Source organism: Vanacampus margaritifer, chromosome 13, assembly GCF_051991255.1.
Source record: "Vanacampus margaritifer isolate UIUO_Vmar chromosome 13, RoL_Vmar_1.0, whole genome shotgun sequence".
In the NCBI taxonomy this organism is placed as follows: domain Eukaryota; kingdom Metazoa; phylum Chordata; class Actinopteri; order Syngnathiformes; family Syngnathidae; genus Vanacampus; species Vanacampus margaritifer.
The window spans coordinates 5,487,563-5,504,578 of record NC_135444.1 but is presented as its reverse complement, the minus strand read 5'-3'; the positions used below and the strand labels follow the sequence as shown (position 1 = coordinate 5,504,578).

General features: G+C 47.5%; 1 protein-coding gene and 11 non-coding genes across 14 annotated transcripts in view; 1 reads left to right on the top strand and 11 right to left on the bottom strand.

Annotated features, from left to right (window-relative positions):
* The window catches only part of pde4ba (phosphodiesterase 4B, cAMP-specific a), a 185,517-nt gene that overhangs the window by 85,262 nt on the left and 83,239 nt on the right, over window positions 1-17,016 (top strand). The window lies entirely within an intron of this gene.
* Window positions 3,765-3,837, bottom strand: trnar-ccu (transfer RNA arginine (anticodon CCU)). Its single transcript has one exon. It is a non-coding gene; the product is annotated as a tRNA-Arg (tRNA).
* trnar-ccu (transfer RNA arginine (anticodon CCU)) lies at window positions 5,833-5,905 on the bottom strand. Its single transcript has one exon. It is a non-coding gene; the product is annotated as a tRNA-Arg (tRNA).
* On the bottom strand, window positions 7,720-7,792 carry trnar-ccu (transfer RNA arginine (anticodon CCU)). Its single transcript has one exon. It is a non-coding gene; the product is annotated as a tRNA-Arg (tRNA).
* On the bottom strand, window positions 8,083-8,155 carry trnar-ccu (transfer RNA arginine (anticodon CCU)). Its single transcript has one exon. It is a non-coding gene; the product is annotated as a tRNA-Arg (tRNA).
* On the bottom strand, window positions 9,147-9,219 carry trnar-ccu (transfer RNA arginine (anticodon CCU)). Its single transcript has one exon. It is a non-coding gene; the product is annotated as a tRNA-Arg (tRNA).
* On the bottom strand, window positions 12,135-12,207 carry trnar-ccu (transfer RNA arginine (anticodon CCU)). Its single transcript has one exon. It is a non-coding gene; the product is annotated as a tRNA-Arg (tRNA).
* Window positions 12,454-12,526, bottom strand: trnar-ccu (transfer RNA arginine (anticodon CCU)). The gene has a single exon. It is a non-coding gene; the product is annotated as a tRNA-Arg (tRNA).
* On the bottom strand, window positions 12,775-12,847 carry trnar-ccu (transfer RNA arginine (anticodon CCU)). Its single transcript has one exon. It is a non-coding gene; the product is annotated as a tRNA-Arg (tRNA).
* Window positions 14,607-14,679, bottom strand: trnar-ccu (transfer RNA arginine (anticodon CCU)). The gene has a single exon. It is a non-coding gene; the product is annotated as a tRNA-Arg (tRNA).
* trnar-ccu (transfer RNA arginine (anticodon CCU)) lies at window positions 14,926-14,998 on the bottom strand. Its single transcript has one exon. It is a non-coding gene; the product is annotated as a tRNA-Arg (tRNA).
* On the bottom strand, window positions 15,268-15,340 carry trnar-ccu (transfer RNA arginine (anticodon CCU)). The gene has a single exon. It is a non-coding gene; the product is annotated as a tRNA-Arg (tRNA).

Sequence of the window (17,016 nt, the reverse complement as noted above, 5' to 3'; positions counted from 1 at the left end):
ATTGAGAAACAGGGCTGGACTTTTGGCTCACACAGTTGTTCACAAATACATTCATACCCTATCATGAAACTCCATTTAAGCTGTTCACTTGTGGAATATTAGTAGCTGTTTTCTGAGCGTTTCTCAACTTTCCCAGTGTTTTGTTGTCCCTGTCCTATCTGTTTTGGAGCGTGTTGCTGGTATCAAATTCTAAATGAGAGAATATTTAAAAAATAAATAAATGAAACAGTTTGAACATTAAATATCTTATATTTGTAGTTGACTTGGTTTAATTGGTATTCAAGTTTGTAATACAATTCCCGGTATGGGGAATATTGCTATATGCAGTTAAAAATGCTCTCTTTACATGAATTAATAATTGTGCTGTAAAAATAAGTGTGCTAGAGTCAAAACAAGACATGCTATGTTCTATCTTAATTTGTTGATTCTTTTTGGATTTGTGTTTGGTAGCTTCTGCATGGTTTAAAACATGGACATTGAAGAGATGCATGCCCTCTGACTATCACTGCATGACGTCAAACTGAATAGTGTGTGAGTGAGCGTGTTGTGATGCTGAAAGGAGCAGCACTCCACCAGCAGAGATGAGATAAATAACCCATTTTTAGCGAGAGGAATTAGATGTATTCAGCTTGTCGGACGTATTACTTTATGATTACTTCTTCTTTGTCTTTTCTGCATGCTTTTTTTCTGTCGCATTAAGGACCAGGGGCCTTATTTATAAAGCTTGCATACGATCAAAATGAGGCCAAAACTTTGCGTACGAACATTTCTGCGCCAAAGTTGGTATTTATGGAAAACAAACTGAACGTGAAACTTTACACGCCGCCACGTCAAGTGTGGACCTACCGTACGCAATCCGCACATTACGCCATGTATGCTGGATGTTGGGTCACATTAAAGTTTGTTTTGCTCCAGACTTGTGCCGATGACACAAGTACGCCGCGAAGCAAAAAGCACACGAATTAAAAACCAAACATTTTAAACGCTCGTCTCCTCTCATTAATCCCCTGTCTTGAAAAAGCCTCATGCAATAAATTATGTTAATGACAACTAATGTGGACAAATACTGCACGCATTACATCATCGCGCGGCGTGCAACAATTTACGCGCCTACAATAATTTCACCCACCTGTCAGCACAAATGTCATTGCAGTGTATAAGGCTACATACAACTATTATATTGACACCATATACAAATAAATAGATAAAAATGAGATAGAATACAGTCGGGTACAAGGATCTTTGCTATGGAGCGTGACAAACTTACCAGGTAAGCCAACATCCACACTTCTTCCTCCAAGCAATCTCCTTTTTGGCCCGGTTGCCTGTACACGTAGCTCGCCGTGTTGTACAGCTCCGGGTGTCTGCATACCACGACGATCAAGCTATCCTTCATTGCTATGCTACATGTTCTGCAGTCGCTTCCTATGTTTTGTCTGTCACGTATTTGGTGACATAAACTATCTTGACACCAATTGGCTATCGCTGACGCGATGGCGTCAAAAGTTCATTTCAACCAACACTGGCAAAATGGGCGAAGTAGAGAAATGATGCCCACACGCCATCGCGCCCCCCGGCTCAAACTCCATTGACTACAATGCAAACGCGCCGCCAGAAACACCTCCCCGACTGTTGGTCTGAATGTAGCATTAGGGCAGTAACGGCGTTAAAGCAGAAGAGTAAAATGGTTTTGTGAATTTGAGCTCACAGAATCTGTCAAAGGAACAGTAAATAGTACATGTTAATACATTATCATTGCAGCCTATCCCACCTCACACAGCAGTCAGGGAATCGGTGTCTTGCTCAAGGACACCTCCGCCGTGTGCCTGGGGAATCGGGTATGAACCAGGGTCACCACAGTGACAGGTGACACACTTAAAAGCAGAATCACCCCAGATGGGACCCAAACCCACAATAACTGGCTTAGGAGCCCAGAGCCTTACCCATTAGGCCACTGGGGCTTTAGAGATGCAGAAAAGTAAAGTTGTTTTGTGAATTTGAGCTCACAGAATCTGTCAAAAGTGTAAATAAGTAGTACATGTCAATACATTATCATTGGAGCCTATCCCACCTCACACAGGAGCCATGTAATCGGTGTCTTGCTCAAGGACACGTCCGCCGTGTGAATGGGGAATTGGGTATGGACCGCTGTGCCAGGTGACACTCTAAGAAGAGAAACACGCCAGATGGAACTCAAAACATCACAAATGGGACTTGAAGCCACAATCCTTAAATTAGGAGGACAGTGCCTTATCCATTAGGCCACTAGGGATTGAGATAAGCAGAAGAGTGCCTAGGTAATCAGTTATGAACCAGGGTCACCACAGTGGCAGGTGACGCACTTAAAAGCAGAACGAGCCAAGATGGGACTTGAACCCACAATCCCTAGCTAAGGAGGTCAGCGCCTTATCCATTAGGCCACTGGGGCTTGAGAGATGGAGAAGAGTAAAGTGGTTTTGTGAATTTGAGCTCACAGAATCTGTCAAAGGAACAGTAAATAGTACATGTTAATACATTATCATTGCAGCCTATCCCACCTCACACAGCAGTCAGGGAATCGGTGTCTTGCTCAAGGACACCTCCGCCGTGTGCCTGGGGAATCGGGTATGAACCAGGGTCACCACAGTGACAGGTGACACACTTAAAAGCAGAATCACCCCAGATGGGACCCAAACCCACAATGCCTGGCTTAGGAGCCCAGAGCCTTACCCATTAGGCCACTGGGGCTTTAGAGATGCAGAAAAGTAAAGTTGTTTTGTGAATTTGAGCTCACAGAATCTGTCAAAAGTGTAAATAAGTAGTACATGTCAATACATTATCATTGGAGCCTATCCCACCTCACACAGCAGCCATGTAATCGGTGTCTTGCTCAATGACACGTCCGCCGTGTGGCTGGGGAATCGGGTATGGACCGCTGTGCCAGGTGACACTCTAAGACAGAGGTGGGCAATCTCGGTCTTCGAGGGCCGGAGTCCTGCAGGTTTTGTAGGTTTCTCACTTCCAACACAAGCTGATTCCAATCAACAGGATCGTTATCAGGCTTATGCAGAGCTTGCTGATGAGCTGATCATATATCAGCTGTGTTGGAGAAGGGCAACACGCAAAACCTGCAGGACTGCGGCCCTCGATGCCCACCTCTGCTCTAAGAAGAGAAACACCCCAGATGGGACTCAAAACACCACAAATGGGACTTGCAACACCCCAGATGGGACTCGAAGCCACAATCCCTAAATTAGGAGGCCAGCGCCTTATCCATTAGGCCACTGCGGTTGAGAGAAGCAGAAGAGTAAAGTGTTTTTGTGAATTTGAGCTCACAGAATCTGTCAGGAGTAAAGGAACAGTAAATGTTAATACATTATCATTGAAGCCTATCCCACCTAACGCAGCAGCCAGGGAATCGGTGTCTTGCTCAAGGACACGTCCGCCATGTGGTTGGGGAATCGGGTACGGACCGCTGTGCCAGGTGACGCTCTTAAGAACAGAAACACCCCAGATGGGACTCAAAGCCACAACCCCTAAATTAGGAGGCCAGTGCCTTATCCATTAAGCCACTAGAGCTTGAGAGAAGCAGAAGAGTAAAGTTGTTTTGTGAATTTGAGCTCACAGAATCTGTCAAAGGTGTAAGTAAGTAGTACATGTCAATACATTATCATTGTAGCCTATCCCACCTCACACAGCAATCAGGGTATCGCCGCTGTGTGTCTTGGTAATCGGGCATGAACCAGGGTCGCCATAGTGGCAGCTAACGCACTTAAAAGCAAAAACACCCCAGATGGGACTCGAACCCACAATCACTGGCTTAGGAAGCCAGTGCCTTATCCATTAGGCCACTAGGGTTTGAGTGACCTAGAAGAGTAAAGTTGTTTTGTGAATTTGAGCTCACAGAATCGGTCAGCGGTGTGAATAAGTAGTTCATGTTAATACGTTATCATTGCAGCCTATCCCACCTCACACAGTAGTCAGGGTATCGCCGCCGTGTGCCTTGGTAATCGGGTATGAACCAGGGTCGCCATAGTGGCAGGTGACGCACTTAAAAGCAGAAACAACCCAGATAGCACTCGAAACACCCCAGATAACACTCAAAACACCCCAGATGGGTCTCGAACCCACAATCCCTAACTAAGGAGGTCAGCGCCTTATCCATTAGGCCACTGGGGCTTTAGAGATGCAGAAAAGTAAAGTTGTTTTGTGAATTTGAGCTGACAGAATCTGTCAAAGGTGTAAGTAAGTAGTACATGTCAATACATTATCATTGCAGACTATCCCACCTCACACAGCAGTCATGGAATCGATGTCTTGCTCAAGGACACTTGAGCCGTGTGCCTAGGTAATCAGTTATGAAGCAGGGTCACCACAGTGGCAGGTGACACACTTAAAAGCAGAACGACCCCAGATGGGACTTCAAACACCCCAGATGGTACTTGAAACACCCCAGATGGGACTCAAACCCACAATCCCTGGCTTAGGAGGACAGTGCTTTATCCATTAGGCCACTGGGGCTTGAGAGAAGCAGAAGAGTAAAGTGTTATTGTGAATTTCAGCTCACAGAATCTGTCAGGTGTAAAGGAACAGTAAATAGTACATGTTAATACATTATCATTGGAGCCTATCCCACCTCACACAGCAGCCATGTAATCGGTGTCTTGCTCAAGGACACGTCCGCCGTGTGGCTGGGGAATCGGGTATGGACCGCTGTGCCAGGTGACACTCTAAGAAGAGAAACACCCCAGATGGGACTCAAAACACCACAAATGGGACTTGAAACAACCCAGATGGGACTTGAAGCCACAATCCCTAAATTAGGAGACCAGTGCCTTATCCATTAGGCCACTAGGGCTTGAGCGAAGCAGAAGAGTGCCTAGGTAATCAGTTATGAACCAGGGTCACCACAGTGGCAGGTGACGCACTTAAAAGCAGAACCACCCCAGATGGGACTTGAACCACCCCAGATGGGACTTGAAACACCCCAGATGGGACTCAAAACCCACAATCCCTGGGTTAGGAGGCCAGCGCCTTATCCATTAGGCCACTGCGGTTGAGAGAAGCAGAAGAGTAAAGTGTTTTTGTGAATTTGAGCTCACAGAATCTGTCAAAGGTGTAAGTAAGTAGTACATGTCAATACATTATCATTGGAGCCTATCCCACCTAACGCAGCAGCCAGGGAATCGGTGTCTTGCTCAAGGACACCTCCGCCGTGTGCCTGGGGAATCGGGTATGAACCAGGGTCACCACAGTGACAGGTGACACACTTAAAAGCAGAATCACCCCAGATGAGACTCAAACCCACAATGCCTGGCTGAGGAGGCCAGTGCCTTATCCATTAGGCCACTTGGGCTTGAGAGATGTAGAAGAGTAAAGTTGTTTTGTGAATTTGAGCTCACAGAATCTGTCAAAGGTGTAAGTAAGTAGTACATGTCAATACATTATCATTGGAGCCTATCCCACCTAACGCAGCAGCCAGGGAATCGGTGTCTTGCTCAAGGACACGTCCGCCATGTGGTTGGGGAATCGGGTACGGACCGCTGTGCCAGGTGACACTCTTAAGAACAGAAACACCCCAGATGGGACTCAAAGCCACAACCCCTAAATTAGGTGGCCAGTGCCTTATCCATTAGGCCACTAGAGCTTGAGAGAAGCAGAAGAGTAAAGTTGTTTTGTGAATTTGAGCTAACAGAATCTGTCAAAGGTGTAAGTAAGTAGTACATGTCAATACATTATCATTGTAGCCTATCCCACCTCACACAGCAGTCAGGGTATCGCCGCCGTGTGTCTTGGTAATCGGGCATGAACCAGGGTCGCCACAGTGGCAGCTAACGCACTTAAAAGCAAAAACACCCCAGATGGGACTCGAACCCACAATCACTGGCTTAGGAGGCCAGTGCCTTATCCATTAGGCCACTAGGGTTTGAGTGACCTAGAAGAGTAAAGTTGTTTTGTGAATTTGAGCTCACAGAATCGGTCAGCAGTGTGAATAAGTAGTTCATGTTAATACGTTATCATTGCAGCCTATCCCACCTCACACAGTAGTCAGGGTATCGCCGCCGTGTGCCTTGGTAATCGGGTATGAACCAGGGTCGCCACAGTGGCAGGTGACGCACTTAAAAGCAGAAACAACCCAGACAGCACTCGATACACCCCAGATAACACTCGAAACACCCCAGATGGGTCTCGAACCCACAATCCCTAGCTAAGTAGGTCAGCGCCTTATCCATTAGGCCACTGGGGCTTTAGAGATGCAGAAAAGTAAAGTTGTTTTGTGAATTTGAGCTCACAGAATCTGTCAAAGGTGTAAGTAAGTAGTACATGTCAATACATTATCATTGCAGACTATCCCACCTCACACAGCAGTAATGGAATCGATGTCTTGCTCAAGGACACTTGAGCCGTGTGCCTAGGTAATCAGTTATGAAGCAGGGTCACCACAGTGGCAGGTGACACACTTAAAAGCAGAACGACCCCATATGGGACTTCAAACACCCCAGATGGTACTTGAAACACCCCAGATGGGACTCGAACCCACAATCCCTGGCTTAGGAGGACAGTGCTTTATCCATTAGGCCACTGGGGCTTGAGAGAAGCAGAAGAGTAAAGTGTTATTGTGAATTTCAGCTCACAGAATCTGTCAGGTGTAAAGGAACAGTAAATAGTACATATTAATACATTATCATTGGAGCCTATCCCACCTCACACAGCAGCCATGTAATCGGTGTCTTGCTCAAGGACACGTCCGCCGTGTGGCTGGGGAATCGGGTATGGACCGCTGTGCCAGGTGACACTCTAAGAAGAGAAACACCCCAGATGGGACTCAAAACACCACAAATGGGACTTGAAACAACCCAGATGGGACTTGAAGCCACAATCCCTAAATTAGGAGACCAGTGCCTTATCCATTAGGCCACAAGGGCTTGAGCAAAGCAGAAGAGTGCCTAGGTAATCAGTTATGAACCAGGGTCACCACAGTGGCAGGTGACGCACTTAAAAGCAGAACCACCCCAGATGGGACTTGAACCACCCCAGATGGAACTTGAAACACCCCAGATGGGACTCGAAACCCACAATCCCTGGGTTAGGAGGCCAATGCCTTATCCATTAGGCCACTAGAGCTTAAGAGAAGCAGAAGAGTAAAGTTGTTTTGTGAATTTGAGCTCACAGAATCTGTCAAAGATGTAAAGGAACAGTAAATGTTAATACATTATCATTGCAGCCTATCCCACCTCACACAGCAGTCAGGGAATCAGTGTCTTGCTCAAGGACACCTGAGCCGTGTGCCTAGGTAATCAGGTATGAACCAGGGTCACCACAGTGGCAGGTGACGCACTTAAAAGCAGAACCAACCCAGATGGGACTTGAACCACCCCAGATGGGACTCGAACCCACAATCCCTGTGTTAGGAGGCCAGCGCCTTATCCATTAGGCCACTGCGGTTGAGAGAAGCAGAAGAGTAAAGTGTTTTTGTGAATTTGAGCTCACAGAATCTGTCAGGTGTAAAGGAACAGTAAATAGTACATGTGAATACATTATCATTGCAGCCTATCCGACCTCACACAGCAGTCAGGGAATTGGTGTCTTGCTCAAAGACACCTCCGCCATGTGCCTTGGTAATCAGTTATGAAGCAGGGTCACCACAGTGGCAGGTGACACACTTAAAAGCAGAACGACCCCAGATGGGACTTCAAACACCCCAGACGGTAGTTGAAACACCCCAGATGGTACTTGAAACACCCCAGATGGGACTCGAACCCACAATCCCTGGCTTAGGAGGCCAGTGCCTTATCCATTAGGCCACCGGGGCTTGTGAGAAGCAGAAGAGTAAAGTGTTTTTGTGAATTCGAGCTCACAGAATCTGTCAAAGGTGTAAAGGAACAGTAAATGTTAATACATTATCCTTGCAGCCTATCCCACCTCACACAGCAGTCAGGGAATTGGTGTCTTGCTCAAGGACACCTGAGCCGTGTGCCTAGGTAATCAGGTATGAACCAGGGTCACCACAGTGGCAGGTGACGCACTTAAAAGCAGAACCACCCCAGATGGGAGTTGAAACACCCCAGATGGTACTTGAAACACCCCAGATGGTACTTGAAACACCCCAGATGTGACTCGAACCCACAATCCCTGGCTTAGGAGGCCAGTGCCTTATCCATTAGGCCACTGGGGCTTGAGAGATGTAGAAAAGTAAAGTTGTTTTGTGAATTTGAGCTCACAGAATCTGTCAAAGGTGTAAGTAAGTAGTACATGTCAATACATTATCATTGGAGCCTATCCCACCTAACGCAGCAGCCAGGGAATCGGTGTCTTGCTCAAGGACACGTCCGCCATGTGGTTGGGGAATCGGGTACGGACCGCTGTGCCAGGTGACGCTCTTAAGAACAGAAACACCCCAGATGGGACTCAAAGCCACAACCCCTAAATTAGGAGGCCAATGCCTTATCCATTAGGCCACTAGAGCTTGAGAGAAGCAGAAGAGTAAAGTTGTTTTGTGAATTTGAGCTCACAGAATCTGTCAAAGATGTAAAGGAACAGTAAATGTTAATACATTATCATTGCAGCCTATCCCACCTCACACAGCAGTCAGGGAATCAGTGTCTTGCTCAAGGACACCTGAGCCGTGTGCCTAGGTAATCAGGTATGAACCAGGGTCACCACAGTGGCAGGTGACGCACTTAAAAGCAGAACCACCCCAGATGGGACTTGAACCACCCCAGATGGGACTTGAACCACCCCAGATGGGACTTGAACCACCCCAGATGGGACTCGAAACACCCCAGATGGGACTCGAAACACCCCAGATGGGACTCGAATCCACAATCCATGTGTTAGGAGGCCAGCGCCTTATCCATTAGGCCACTGCGGGTGAGAGAAGCAGAAGAGTAAAGTGTTTTTGTGAATTTGAGCTCACGGGAATCTGTCAGGTGTAAAGGAACAGTAAATAGTACATGTTAATACATTATCATTGCAGCCTATCCGACCTCACACAGCAGTCAGGGAATCGGTGTCTTGCTCAAAGACACCTCCGCCATGTGCCTTGGTAATCAGTTATGAAGCAGGGTCACCACAGTGGCAGGTGACACACTTAAAAGCAGAACGAGCCCAGATGGGACTTCAAACACCCCAGATGGTAGTTGAAACACCCCAGATGGTACTTGAAACACCCCAGATGGGACTCGAACCCACAATCCCTGGCTTAGGAGGCCAGTGCCTTATCCATTAGGCCACTGGGGCTTGAGAGAAGCAGAAGAGTAAAGTGTTTTTGTGAATTTGAGCTCACAGAATCTGTCAAAGGTGTAAAGGAACAGTAAATGTTAATACATTATCATTGCAGCCTATCCCACCTCACACAGCAGTCAGGGAATTGGTGTCTTGCTCAAGGACACCTGAGCCGTGTGCCTAGGTAATCAGGTATGAACCAGGGTCACCACAGTGGCAGGTGACGCACTTAAAAGCAGAACCACCCCAGATGTGACTTGAAACACCCCAGATGGGACTCGAAGCCACAATCCCTAAATTAGGAGGCCAGTGCCTTATCCATTAGGCCACTAGGGCTTGAGAGAAGCAGAAGAGTGCCTAGGTAATCAGTTATGAACCAGGGTCACCACAGTGGCAGGTGACGCACTTGAAAGCAGAACCACCCCAGATGGGACTTGAACCACCCCAGATGGGACTCGAACCCACAATCCCTGGGTTAGGAGGCCAGCGCCTTATCCATTAGGCCACTGCGGTTGAGAGAAGCAGAAGAGTAAAGTGTTTTTGTGAATTTGAGCTCACAGAATCTGTCAGGTGTAAAGGAACAGTAAATAGTACATGTTAATACATTATCATTGCAGCCTATCCGACCTCACACAGCAGTCAGGGAATCGGTTTCTTGCTCAAAGACACCTCCGCCATGTGCCTTGGTAATCAGTTATGAAGCAGGGTCACCACAGTGACAGGTGACGCACTTAAAAGCAGAATCAACCCAGATGGGACTTGAAACACCCCAGATGGTACTTGAAACACCCCAGATGTGACTCGAACCCACAATCCCTGGTTTATGAGGCCAGTGCCTTATCCATTAGGCCACTGGGGCTTGAGAGATGTAGAAAAGTAAAGTTGTTTTGTGAATTTGAGCTCACAGAATCTGTCAAAGGTGTAAGTAAGTAGTACATGTCAATACATTATCATTGGAGCCTATCCCACCTAACGAAGCAGCCAGGGATTCGGTGTCTTGCTCAAGGACACGTCCGCCATCTGGTTGGGGAATCGGGTACAGACTGCTGTGCCAGGTGACGCTCTTAAGAACAGAAACACCCCAGATGGGACTCAAAGCCACAACCCCTAAATTAAGAGGCCAATGCCTTATCCATTAGGCCACTAGAGCTTGAGAGAAGCAGAAGAGTAAAGTTGTTTTGTGAATTTGAGCTCACAGAATCTGTCAAAGATGTAAAGGAACAGTAAATGTTAATACATTATCATTGCAGCCTATCCCACCTCACACAGCAGTCAGGGAATCAGTGTCTTGCTCAAGGACACCTGAGCCGTGTGCCTCGGTAATCAGGTATGAACCAGGGTCACCACAGTGGCAGGTGACGCACTTAAAAGCAGAACCACCCCAGATGTGACTTGAAACACCCCAGATGGGACTCGAAGCCACAATCCCTAAATTAGGAGGCCAGTGCCTTATCCATTAGGCCACTAGGGCTTGAGAGAAGCAGAAGAGTGCCTAGGTAATCAGTTATGAACCAGGGTCACCACAGTGGCAGGTGACGCACTTGAAAGCAGAACCACCCCAGATGGGACTTGAACCACCCCAGATGGGACTTGAACCACCCCAGATGGGACTCGAACCCACAATCCCTGGGTTAGGAGGCCAGCGCCTTATCCATTAGGCCACTGCGGTTGAGAGAAGCAGAAGAGTAAAGTGTTTTTGTGAATTTGAGCTCACAGAATCTGTCAGGTGTAAAGGAACAGTAAATAGTACATGTTAATACATTATCATTGCAGCCTATCCGACCTCACACAGCAGTCAGGGAATCGGTTTCTTGCTCAAAGACACCTCCGCCATGTGCCTTGGTAATCAGTTATGAAGCAGGGTCACCACAGTGACAGGTGACGCACTTAAAAGCAGAACCAACCCAGATGGGACTTGAAACACCCCAGATGGTACTTGAAACACCCCAGATGTGACTCGAACCCACAATCCCTGGTTTATGAGGCCAGTGCCTTATCCATTAGGCCACTGGGGCTTGAGAGATGTAGAAAAGTAAAGTTGTTTTGTGAATTTGAGCTCACAGAATCTGTCAAAGGTGTAAGTAAGTAGTACATGTCAATACATTATCATTGGAGCCTATCCCACCTAACGAAGCAGCCAGGGATTCGGTTTCTTGCTCAAAGACACCTCCGCCATGTGCCTTGGTAATCAGTTATGAAGCAGGGTCACCACAGTGACAGGTGACGCACTTAAAAGCAGAACCAACCCAGATGGGACTTGAAACACCCCAGATGGTACTTGAAACACCCCAGATGTGACTCAAAGCCACAACCCCTAAATTAAGAGGCCAATGCCTTATCCATTAGGCCACTAGAGCTTGAGAGAAGCAGAAGAGTAAAGTTGTTTTGTGAATTTGAGCTCACAGAATCTGTCAAAGATGTAAAGGAACAGTAAATGTTAATACATTATCATTGCAGCCTATCCCACCTCACACAGCAGTCAGGGAATCAGTGTCTTGCTCAAGGACACCTGAGCCGTGTGCCTCGGTAATCAGGTATGAACCAGGGTCACCACAGTGGCAGGTGACGCACTTAAAAGCAGAACCACCCCAGATGTGACTTGAAACACCCCAGATGGGACTCGAACCCACAATCCCTGGGTTAGGAGGCCAGCGCCTTATCCATTAGGCCACTGCGGTTGAGAGAAGCAGAAGAGTAAAGTGTTTTTGTGAATTTGAGCTCACAGAATCTGTCAGGTGTAAAGGAACAGTAAATAGTACATGTTAATACATTATCATTGCAGCCTATCCGACCTCACACAGCAGTCAGGGAATCGGTGTCTTGCTCAAAGACACCTCCGCCATGTGCCTTGGTAATCAGTTATGAAGCAGGGTCACCACAGTGGCAGGTGACACACTTAAAAGGAGAACGACCCCAGATGGGACTTCAAACACCCCAGATGGGACTCGAACCCACAATCCCTGGCTTAGGAGGCCAGTGCCTTATCCATTAGGCCACTGGAGCTTGAGAGAAGCAGAAGAGTAAAGTGTTTTTGTGAATTTGAGCTCACAGAATCTGTCAGTTGTAAAGGAACAGTAAATGTTAATACATTATCATTGCAGCCTATCCCACCTCACACAGCAGTCAGGGAATCAGTGTCTTGCTCAAGGACACCTGAGCCGTGTGCCTAGGTAGTCAGGTATGAACCAGGGTCACCACAGTGGCAGGTGACGCACTTAAAAGCAGAACCACCCCAGATGGGAGTTGAAACACCCCAGATGTGACTCGAACCCACAATCCCTGGCTTAGGAGGCCAGTGCCTTATCCATTAGGCCACTGGGGCTTGAGAGATGTAGAAAAGTAAAGTTGTTTTGTGAATTTGAGCTCACAGAATCGGTCAGCAGTGTGAATAAGTAGTTCATGTTAATACGTTATCATTGCAGCCTATCCCACCTCACACAGTAGTCAGGGTATCGCCGCCGTGTGCCTTGGTAATCGGGTATGAACCAGGGTCACCACAGTGGCAGGTGACACACTTAAAAGCAGAACGAGCCCAGATGGGACTTCAAACACCCCAGATGGTAGTTGAAACACCCCAGATGGGACTCGAACCCACAATCCCTGGCTTAGGAGGCCAGTGCCTTATCCATTAGGCCACTGGGGCTTGAGAGAAGCAGAAGAGTAAAGTGTTTTTGTGAATTTGAGCTCACAGAATCTGTCAAAGGTGTAAAGGAACAGTAAATGTTAATACATTATCATTGCAGCCTATCCCACCTCACACAGCAGTCAGGGAATTGGTGTCTTGCTCAAGGACACCTGAGCCGTGTGCCTAGGTAATCAGGTATGAACCAGGGTCACCACAGTGGCAGGTGACGCACTTAAAAGCAGAACCACCCCAGATGTGACTTGAAACACCCCAGATAGGACTCGAAGCCACAATCCCTAAATTAGGAGGCCAGTGCCTTATCCATTAGGCCACTAGGGCTTGAGAGAAGCAGAAGAGTGCCTAGGTAATCAGTTATGAACCAGGGTCACCACAGTGGCAGGTGACGCACTTGAAAGCAGAACCACCCCAGATGGGACTTCAACCACCCCAGATGGGACTCGAACCCACAATCCCTGGGTTAGGAGGCCAGCGCCTTATCCATTAGGCCACTGTGGTTGAGAGAAGCAGAAGAGTAAAGTGTTTTTGTGAATTTGAGCTCACAGAATCTGTCAGGTGTAAAGGAACAGTAAATAGTACATGTTAATACATTATCATTGCAGCCTATCCGACCTCACACAGCAGTCAGGGAATCGGTTTCTTGCTCAAAGACACCTCCGCCATGTGCCTTGGTAATCAGTTATGAAGCAGGGTCACCACAGTGACAGGTGACGCACTTAAAAGCAGAACCAACCCAGATGGGACTTGAAACACCCCAGATGGTACTTGAAACACCCCAGATGTGACTCGAACCCACAATCCCTGGTTTATGAGGCCAGTGCCTTATCCATTAGGCCACTGGGGCTTGAGAGATGTAGAAAAGTAAAGTTGTTTTGTGAATTTGAGCTCACAGAATCTGTCAAAGGTGTAAGTAAGTAGTACATGTCAATACATTATCATTGGAGCCTATCCCACCTAACGAAGCAGCCAGGGATTCGGTTTCTTGCTCAAAGACACCTCCGCCATGTGCCTTGGTAATCAGTTATGAAGCAGGGTCACCACAGTGACAGGTGACGCACTTAAAAGCAGAACCAACCCAGATGGGACTTGAAACACCCCAGATGGTACTTGAAACACCCCAGATGTGACTCAAAGCCACAACCCCTAAATTAAGAGGCCAATGCCTTATCCATTAGGCCACTAGAGCTTGAGAGAAGCAGAAGAGTAAAGTTGTTTTGTGAATTTGAGCTCACAGAATCTGTCAAAGATGTAAAGGAACAGTAAATGTTAATACATTATCATTGCAGCCTATCCCACCTCACACAGCAGTCAGGGAATCAGTGTCTTGCTCAAGGACACCTGAGCCGTGTGCCTCGGTAATCAGGTATGAACCAGGGTCACCACAGTGGCAGGTGACGCACTTAAAAGCAGAACCACCCCAGATGTGACTTGAAACACCCCAGATGGGACTCGAACCCACAATCCCTGGGTTAGGAGGCCAGCGCCTTATCCATTAGGCCACTGCGGTTGAGAGAAGCAGAAGAGTAAAGTGTTTTTGTGAATTTGAGCTCACAGAATCTGTCAGGTGTAAAGGAACAGTAAATAGTACATGTTAATACATTATCATTGCAGCCTATCCGACCTCACACAGCAGTCAGGGAATCGGTGTCTTGCTCAAAGACACCTCCGCCATGTGCCTTGGTAATCAGTTATGAAGCAGGGTCACCACAGTGGCAGGTGACACACTTAAAAGGAGAACGACCCCAGATGGGACTTCAAACACCCCAGATGGGACTCGAACCCACAATCCCTGGCTTAGGAGGCCAGTGCCTTATCCATTAGGCCACTGGAGCTTGAGAGAAGCAGAAGAGTAAAGTGTTTTTGTGAATTTGAGCTCACAGAATCTGTCAGTGGTAAAGGAACAGTAAATGTTAATACATTATCATTGCAGCCTATCCCACCTCACACAGCAGTCAGGGAATCAGTGTCTTGCTCAAGGACACCTGAGCCGTGTGCCTAGGTAATCAGGTATGAACCAGGGTCACCACAGTGGCAGGTGACGCACTTAAAAGCAGAACCACCCCAGATGGGAGTTGAAACACCCCAGATGTGACTCGAACCCACAATCCCTGGCTTAGGAGGCCAGTGCCTTATCCATTAGGCCACTGGGGCTTGAGAGATGTAGAAAAGTAAAGTTGTTTTGTGAATTTGAGCTCACAGAATCGGTCAGCAGTGTGAATAAGTAGTTCATGTTAATACGTTATCATTGCAGCCTATCCCACCTCACACAGTAGTCAGGGTATCGCCGCCGTGTGCCTTGGTAATCGGGTATGAACCAGGGTCACCACAGTGGCAGGTGACACACTTAAAAGCAGAACGAGCCCAGATGGGACTTCAAACACCCCAGATGGTAGTTGAAACACCCCAGATGGTACTTGAAACACCCCAGATGGGACTCGAACCCACAATCCCTGGCTTAGGAGGCCAGTGCCTTATCCATTAGGCCACTGGGGCTTGAGAGAAGCAGAAGAGTAAAGTGTTTTTGTGAATTTGAGCTCACAGAATCTGTCAAAGGTGTAAAGGAACAGTAAATGTTAATACATTATCATTGCAGCCTATCCCACCTCACACAGCAGTCAGGGAATTGGTGTCTTGCTCAAGGACACCTGAGCCGTGTTGCTAGGTAATCAGGTATGAACCAGGGTCACCACAGTGGCAGGTGACGCACTTAAAAGCAGAACCACCCCAGATGTGACTTGAAACACCCCAGATAGGACTCGAAGCCACAATCCCTAAATTAGGAGGCCAGTGCCTTATCCATTAGGCCACTAGGGCTTGAGAGAAGCAGAAGAGTGCCTAGGTAATCAGTTATGAACCAGGGTCACCACAGTGGCAGGTGACGCACTTGAAAGCAGAACCACCCCAGATGGGACTTGAACCACCCCAGATGGGACTCGAACCCACAATCCCTGGGTTAGGAGGCCAGCGCCTTATCCATTAGGCCACTGCGGTTGAGAGAAGCAGAAGAGTAAAGTGTTTTTGTGAATTTGAGCTCACAGAATCTGTCAGGTGTAAAGGAACAGTAAATAGTACATGTTAATACATTATCATTGCAGCCTATCCGACCTCACACAGCAGTCAGGGAATCGGTTTCTTGCTCAAAGACACCTCCGCCATGTGCCTTGGTAATCAGTTATGAAGCAGGGTCACCACAGTGACAGGTGACGCACTTAAAAGCAGAACCAACCCAGATGGGACTTGAAACACCCCAGATGGTACTTGAAACACCCCAGATGTGACTCGAACCCACAATCCCTGGTTTATGAGGCCAGTGCCTTATCCATTAGGCCACTGGGGCTTGAGAGATGTAGAAAAGTAAAGTTGTTTTGTGAATTTGAGCTCACAGAATCTGTCAAAGGTGTAAGTAAGTAGTACATGTCAATACATTATCATTGGAGCCTATCCCACCTAACGAAGCAGCCAGGGATTCGGTTTCTTGCTCAAAGACACCTCCGCCATGTGCCTTGGTAATCAGTTATGAAGCAGGGTCACCACAGTGACAGGTGACGCACTTAAAAGCAGAACCAACCCAGATGGGACTTGAAACACCCCAGATGGTACTTGAAACACCCCAGATGTGACTCAAAGCCACAACCCCTAAATTAAGAGGCCAATGCCTTATCCATTAGGCCACTAGAGCTTGAGAGAAGCAGAAGAGTAAAGTTGTTTTGTGAATTTGAGCTCACAGAATCTGTCAAAGATGTAAAGGAACAGTAAATGTTAATACATTATCATTGCAGCCTATCCCACCTCACACAGCAGTCAGGGAATCAGTGTCTTGCTCAAGGACACCTGAGCCGTGTGCCTCGGTAATCAGGTATGAACCAGGGTCACCACAGTGGCAGGTGACGCACTTAAAAGCAGAACCACCCCAGATGTGACTTGAAACACCCCAGATGGGACTCGAACCCACAATCCCTGGGTTAGGAGGCCAGCGCCTTATCCATTAGGCCACTGCGGTTGAGAGAAGCAGAAGAGTAAAGTGTTTTTGTGAATTTGAGCTCACAGAATCTGTCAGTTGTAAAGGAACAGTAAATAGTACATGTTAATACATTATCATTGCAGCCTATCCGACCTCACACAGCAGTCAGGGAATCGGTGTCTTGCTCAAAGACACCTCCGCCATGTGC